The sequence below is a fragment of the Nicotiana tomentosiformis genome, chromosome 6 (genome assembly GCF_000390325.3).
Source record: "Nicotiana tomentosiformis chromosome 6, ASM39032v3, whole genome shotgun sequence".
NCBI lineage: Eukaryota > Viridiplantae > Streptophyta > Magnoliopsida > Solanales > Solanaceae > Nicotiana > Nicotiana tomentosiformis.
This window is the reverse complement of record NC_090817.1, coordinates 60,405,847-60,411,799: the sequence shown is the minus strand read 5'-3', so window position 1 is coordinate 60,411,799 and position 5,953 is coordinate 60,405,847. Positions and strand designations below refer to the sequence as shown.

General features: G+C 35.8%; 1 non-coding gene across 1 annotated transcript; it reads right to left on the bottom strand.

Annotated features, from left to right (window-relative positions):
• Positions 1-5,504: 5,504 nt before the first annotated feature.
• LOC117276923 (small nucleolar RNA R71) lies at positions 5,505-5,611 on the bottom strand. The gene has a single exon (XR_004507186.1). It is a non-coding gene; the product is annotated as a small nucleolar RNA R71 (small nucleolar RNA).
• Positions 5,612-5,953: the final 342 nt, after the last annotated feature.

Genomic DNA, 5,953 nt, shown 5'->3' with positions numbered 1-5,953 from the left:
TGATGCTTCACATGTTGGCCTTGGGTGTATGCTGATGCAGGACAGTAGGGTGATTGCATATGTATTGCGCCAGTTGAAGCCCCATGACAAGAACTATATAGTACATGATTTAGGGTTGACAACTATTGATAGCATCCTAGGAAGCTCAACTCTATTCAAGGATAATGATGAAGTTTTGGAATCTCAAAGAGGGCCTTTAACAAGATCTCAAGCTAAAAGGTTGCAAAACAAGGTCATTGGACTTTAGGAGTGAATAAAGAAGTTGTTAGTTGGGAGGAAGAGCTAAAGGACAAAGGAAATGAGTTGTCTAGGTGTTATAATTATTATATGGACCAAATTCATGTCCAAGAAGAGGTGGATTAGATCCCAAGAGACATCCTTTGAAGAAGTTCTTAATCAGTCCACTTTTGGACCAATTTGGCACCTAAAATGTGTCCAAACTTGCAGCCCATGAAGTCCTACATAAAGCCACATTTTTATAACATAAAAGGACTTACTTGATGTCCAATAAGGGTAAAATGGGCGTGCTAGATGTTGAGTGCATGTTGGTGCTAAGTTGCTTGCAAATTTCCTTCAAGATTTCTAAGATTTCGAAGATTCTATCCAAGATTGGTTTGGGACTTTCAAGATCTCCTAGATTGCTTTTAACTTATTTCCATATATTTTGGTACTATATTTATTGCTCTCCTAGGTAGTTAAGGTTATGTTTTCCTTTTCCTATGATTGTTGGAATTACTTTCCAAGAATGACTTGGTTTTTGTTTCCTAGTATTTTTTCTTTTTCTAAGATAGTTGGACTTGTTGTCCAAACTAGTTTAGGACTTTATTTCCTTATTTTTTAGCCTTAATTTCGTGAACCCCTCCTACCTATGTAAGGGGTGTCTTATTTGTTTTTAGACTTAGATTATGCAGACTATTATCAATAAAAATTGTGAGATTTTTCTTGCACTCTTGTGTGTGGCTACTCTTGGATTTATTCTTCAACCTTCAAGACTCATCTTAAGGTGGTAAGATAAATTCTTCGAAATGTTAAATCACTTCTAGTTATTCAAGAAAAGTGATAAGTTTAGGCTTATTATTGTTCTTGTTATTCTAAAGGGTCAGGTTTCACAATCTATCTCTTGTTTTTAATTCTCTACCAAAGGCGATTAGTTCTTCATTAGTTAATTATTGTTGTTATGATTCAACTTCAATAATAGACTTCTTGAATTCAAGAAACTCTTTCTTGAATTCACTCTATCTTTAATATCTGTCTTCTTTTTCGTTTCACTATTTTCTTTTAGTTTCCGCACGTTTTTCGATTTTTTTATTTTTTTTTAGTAGTTCTTGGACCCCTAACGTATTATTATCAAGTGGTATCAGAGCATAGGCTAATCAAGATTTCAATGTTCATAATCTTGGGAGATTCTTGAGTAAAAAACAAAACAAAAAAAAATGAAAATCAGCCCCAAAAAAGTGTTATTGCTCATTATTATTTTTAGAATTCAAGTATTATTTGGTTTTCATGTGAAAAAGGAAACAAGAAGAGGGGATCCTAGTTCTTGAAGATTAAGGTAACTTCTTTCCTTATTCTTGTGGGTTTGGGATTTCTTAAATTCTTTCCTTTGTTTTTCCTACTATCCAATTCCTATTCACCCTAGGTTTGGCCCTCCACTTTCCTTTTCTTGTTCTAACTCCATATTCTTATCACTAAGAGTTATGACTTAGTAAGGTTTACTAATAAATCTAAATATTAACAACCAAGAGATACATATTGCTTTTGAGTGAAAAAAGGCAAGAGAGGTGAGAGCATTAGAGGAAAAAAGCCAAATTTGAGAGATACATATTGCTTTTAATCTTTTCTCAGGATGTCTCAAATATATAGTTATGAAGAAAGGAGGCAAGATGTGACTCAACAACTTGAAAAGTCAAATTTACAGTACACCGAATGGAAGGAAGACGATGGTAAAGTTATTCTTCAAAGAAGAGCTAAAATAATATCTTCGATTTGTGCCCTTAGAATTGACAAAGAGTTTGACTATAACTCAATTAGCACTTGTATGGTTGAGAAATTGAACCTTTCTTGCGTTGAGCATATTGAACCCTACATGTTGAGAGGAGTAAAGGTAGATAAAAGAGTGTTATTACTATTCTCTATTGGAAGGTATGAGGGTGCGATCTGGTGTGATGTGATTCCCATGAATAATTATCATATCTTGTTGGGAAAGCCATGGTATGTTTACAGAAGAGCTTCATATAAGATGGAAAAAAAAAAGATACTCTTTTGAGGTTAACGGGAAGAAACTCATTCTTGGACCTTTGACTCCCTCACAAATTTATGAAGATGAAAAAACTGTTAAAGAGAATATGAAAAATATGAGAGAGAACGGAATGAAAGGACTAAGGGAGCGCATGTCGACATCCCAAGAGAGGAAAAAAGAGAGGTTGTGTTGAGTGAAGAGAATGGGATATCAAGTGAGAAAAAGAGTGAGCTTGATGGAAAAGAAAAGAAAAGAAAGAAGGCAATAAGATAACAAAAGTATGTGAGGTAGAGAGAGAAAAATAAGAGGGTTTGAGTGAAGAAAAAGAAAAAATATTTAGTGAGAGAAAAGCGGCTAAGGGTGAGGAGAAAGTTAGTCTTGTGATAAAAGCCAAAGAGAGTGTAAGAAAGAAAACGTTTTCTTTACTTCCTAACCCATTAACTCTTTCTTCTTTTAGTTCTTGTAATTTTGTGCAGCCAAGTATTGTAAGACCTTTTGAAAGGGGAGTTGAGGCATAAGAGATGGTGGCAAAGGATTCAATTGGATTCCAACATGAATTTGGAGAAATCAATTTTTGTTGGATGGTGAAAGATAAAAGCTTGGTTAAATTTATTGTTATTGAACCTTTTGACTATTTTAATTCTTATTTACAGGTTTATAACATGGAGTTCCCTAAAGCCATTACTAAGCTGGAATCATTGCATAAAAGAATACAAGGTGATGTTGTTTCATTGGTAAATAAGTCCAAGTATGGTATGAATAATTAGTTTATTCGATTTCTTGGGCTTTCAAGAATGTGAGGCATGAAAAGCAGTATATAAAAGACATGAAAGAAACATGGAGTAAAAGATTCAACTTGTAAGTCTGATTAGCTCAGTGAATCATGAAACATTTATAATGTCATGCATATGCATATAAATATCATATCATGCATAGGTACATGCGTACATTACATCATCAAGCCTCTGAGAGCATCCCATCATATCATCTCGGCCTCAGTTGGCGAAATCATCAATGTATAAAAACTGATCAGGTTTTGGTGCATATATAACGCCGTAACCTTTCCCCATACCCCATATACATATAATATACGCGTATATAATGCCATCTGGTCATGGGTCAATGTACATGTGTAAATGAATGCAATGCCTAATGAAGTAAGTCAATAAGATCTCTCGGAATATAATAAGATCAATATGCCTTCGGTTAATATCATGAAATAAAATTTATCAACTTACGTATTTTTTGAGACCCATGAACAGACGATATAATAATAGGACACATGGAGAATCAAGAACATAGGCACTACTAGTACTTCTAAGAATAGAATCATTTGTGAAAGTTTCGCGTTTGCTCGTTTCCTTTGTATCATATGGATCATTCCAAAAGGGAAGAAGGGATAGCCTTGACATACCTTATCACACTATGTCCAATAACCATGTTGAACTCATCTCGTTGCACTTCAATCTACATCAACAATAATAATTCTATCGTTAAGCTACAAAAGATGCAACTATCGTACAATGAACGACAAACTTATTTTATATTAAAATGGGCGGCATCTCCCCTGTTTTCCATGCTTTCCCAAGTCCATAAATCAACAAGAACCCATACAACCTTCACCTATATACATTCAGCACCACAACACAAATCAAGCTACACAACAACAATTGCATAAACATCACCAATGAAACTACTATTTAACACGATGAACGGCAAGCTTGGATTGGAACCAAACCCCAACTCTTTTTCTCACCTCCCCTGTACTTATGATATTTAGCTTAAAGTATATATATTTATATGTATATTGCCTCAAATTTTACTCATGCTTCATAGATTTTGAATGTGAAATGTAATGATTTGTGCTAATTCATGGTATTTTTATGTGTAGGAATCATCCGAAGGCAATATGGGACGAAGGTGCAAGATTGGAGGCTAAAACCCATAGTTATGGGGTTGTGATTTAGCCATCACTATTGATATTTGACATTGACATAACCTTCATTACAATTGGCTAATATATGGCTGTTTCTTCAATTATGTGATTAATTGCTTAATTGTCTGGCCAACATTTAGGTTCTATTTACTATCTCTGCTATGCTTGGGAAAGCTACGCCTAGAGTTGAGAAGAATTGAAGAGGGCATTATCTTAACTCTGAGTGGAGGAGGATTTGTGGTTAGGATATGAATATACCTAGTCACCATGCTTAATTAAATATCGTAATCTTAATGCGTTCTTAATAGATTGGTTCCATAGGAATATAGGCGTTAATCTATTTTGAATAGGTGAGTAGTAATTCAGGAGAATACTACGAGTGCAATCATTCGATTAATTAGCAACCATGAGTGAATTGTATGAATGGGAGAGTTAATTAGAACACAATAGGATTGGCAAATCGATCACAACCCTGAAATATTCGTCTCTACTGAATACACAACAACTATTTTGCTACTTGATTAATTAGTTACTTGTTAGAATCATTGCTTAGTACAATCACACTTTTGAACTCGACTGAATACTAATTTTGGTGAAACTAGTGTGTAGTTAACACAAGTCTCTGTGGGTTCCACTCGATTTATTGTTTTATTACTTGTACGACAACGTATACTTGCGTGTGCATTTGGGAGCAACAAGTGTTTGGCACCGTTGCCGGGAACTTGAATATTTACTACTTTCTAGCTTTTACTTTAGTTGTTTATTTCATCAAGTCTTACGTTTCTTATTGGTTGCTCTGCTCCCAAGAACATTGATTGAATGCGAAGGGTTAGAAGACATGATGGACTTCAAGGCTTTGACCCCGAACATGAGAGAACATTTGACATGAGGTTGAGGGAAGCAAGGGACGCAGAAAATCTTCAGGCACTTGTTCAACTACCTGTGAACATGGTAGAGGAGCAACATATGGCTATTCAGGAAGTGGCAATGACCAGCATTGATAATTTTACCTCTAGCATTGTGAAGCCCAGAATCACTTGGCACTTTGAGCTAAAACAGAACATGATCCAGTTACTACATGCGAATGGGTAGTTTATGGGTCTTCCACACGAGGATCCACAACAACACATCCTGAACTTCTTGGAGATTAGTGATACTTATATCACTAACAGAGTCACTCCAGACTATGTGAGACTCACACTGTTCTCATTTACTCTATTGGGCGAAGCAAAGCGGTGGCTGAAAGCGGAGCCAGCTAATTCTATTATATCATGGAATGATATGGCAAGGAAAATTTTGGCACGATTCTTTCCTTCAGGCAAAACTGCAAAGATTAGAAGTGAGATAGTCGCCTTCAAATATAAATCGAGGGAGTCTCTATATTCAGCTTGGGAGAGATTCAAGGGGCTACTCAGAGATTGTCCTCATCACAACCAGACAAATGAAGTGTTAGCTCACACCTTCATAGAATGGCTCCATCCAGAGACAAAAATTGTGGTGGACGCTACAGCGGGAGGTAAGTTTTGGGAGAAAAGCTTTGATGAAATTTATGCCTTATTGAACAAATTCCCCAAAAGCAATCCTGATTGGCAAGGAGAGATGGACAGACACACATTGCAAACATTTGTGGGGGGTCCTCGAGTTAGATATTGTTTCTGCAATATCAGTGCAGGTTGCCACATTGGCCAACCAAGTCAATAATATAACCTTGGTTATTAACAAGCAACAAGCTCAGCCAGTGCAACATGTTCAGATATTTTGTGAAGTATGTGGAGAGG